The sequence below is a fragment of the Camelina sativa genome, chromosome 4, assembly GCF_000633955.1.
Source record: "Camelina sativa cultivar DH55 chromosome 4, Cs, whole genome shotgun sequence".
Taxonomy (NCBI): domain Eukaryota; kingdom Viridiplantae; phylum Streptophyta; class Magnoliopsida; order Brassicales; family Brassicaceae; genus Camelina; species Camelina sativa.
The window spans coordinates 6,628,902-6,630,733 of NC_025688.1; positions in this window are offsets into that span (position 1 = coordinate 6,628,902).

Here is a 1,832-nt window from a genome sequence, read left to right on the forward strand (position 1 = left end):
ACATAAGTTAAACTGAACACCTGTTAATGTATTATTCATAGACTATTATCATAGTTATAGAAAGTGATTATCATAATTTTACCTGTCTAATTAGAAGAGCGTTATAAACTTTCTTACTCCTTCTGCCATTTGTATATGAATGAAATGTCCAATTTAGATAAACTATGCTTTTAACGGGTCTTGGTTGATTAAGAAGTAAACTAATTCAACTTATTTTGTTCACGAAAGACAATTTGAGTTTTTTTCTTTGTTTGAGCTAGCTGTCTATGTTGCCACTTCAAACAGTAATTTCGATAAGTGTGAACCATTTATTGATTCCAAAACTGGAGACGTTTTGAAGGTAGCATCCGTTTATGAATAATGATCGAACACTTTCTGATTTACGTGTTTATTGGAATATGAAAACTTTGGTATTGTCGTCTCTAATTAGTAGACATGACTGAAATCCTTGTTTTTTTTCTTCCTATTCTAATATATTTGCAGTCGCATGCTCCTCTTCTACTAATGTTTTGTTTTTTTTTTTTTTTTTTTGTCAAACAGCTTAATTTTCTATTCAAGAGATCAAGGGGATTACATAGTGTAAGGATTGATCCCAAATAAGACTTAGTACAACAAGATTTGAAACATTAAAAGCATAAGATAGAGTGATAAGATACTTCGACCAAAGATCCATAACTCGGAGACAAGAACGATAAGGCACATTGCCACAAGCGAGAAGATGGTGAGTCGAAACCTCTTCCACGAGCAAGTCAGGGAGATGGTGAATAGTCATAGTCGATTGACAATCTAATTTTAAAAAGGTATCCAAGACCTCAAGCTCACCAACATGAGACATATTACTTCTTCTGCAAAAGATAGTAAAAAGGTTAGTACTGGTGAGCAGTTTCGCGGCCAAATTGATAACAGGCTTTTCCACCTAGGGTATCAATTCCCTATGCAGTTGTAGTACATAGGGTTATCAATCCAAATGGTTGTTTATGCTAGCAGGAAGGATGCAATCATAACAATGCAAGTCAAGCCAAGCAATAATGGGGTTTTGTCTAACAATCCTAAAATAATAAAAGAAAGGAATATAAACAAGAAACCACACGACCTAAGCACTCAATGCAAGCATTTGAGTACAGGATCGGGTGGGGTGATCGAGTAAGCAAAGAATGTATGAACAACTCGAGGGGTTACTCGAAGCAGGTGATCGTGTACATGTTCGGGTAAGGGATCGAGTGATGAATAAAAATGCAAGCAATTAAAATACGAAAGCTTCTAAGGATGGGGTAATCGAATCCTAAGTGTTCGTGAGCAATATGGATGTCTTACATGCCTCAAGCAAATATTCCCTAGACAATGAATCTCTAATATCTTGTTAAAACACTCTCGTGATAGAAACAATCAACCTTGATCACTCCCCTACCCAAATCTCGTTGGAGAAACATGACCAAGCAGGCAATAAAAACCGATTCATTATTGTCAGTAAACCCCTTACTCATCTAATCTCTTAGGCTAAGTGAGTAAACCTCTAGCATTGGTTGATTCAAGCATTTCATCTACACCTCTCGGTGGTAAAACGCCCTAGATCTAATCTCACCCTCTCGGTTTGTTGACAGCATTAAGAACACCAATCTAGAAGGGAATCTATTAAACATATACAATCAAACTAAGACATCTGAACCAATCAAGAACACAAAATCATCTATCCCATCCCTAGAAACTTTACCACACTACTCAGAATTCATTGCAAGAGAAACAAAAGCATATACGAATGAAAATTGCATTGTAATAAACGATAGAGTAGAGAATAAAGAGTACAAAGTAGAGATCTAAAGAAATGACAAAAA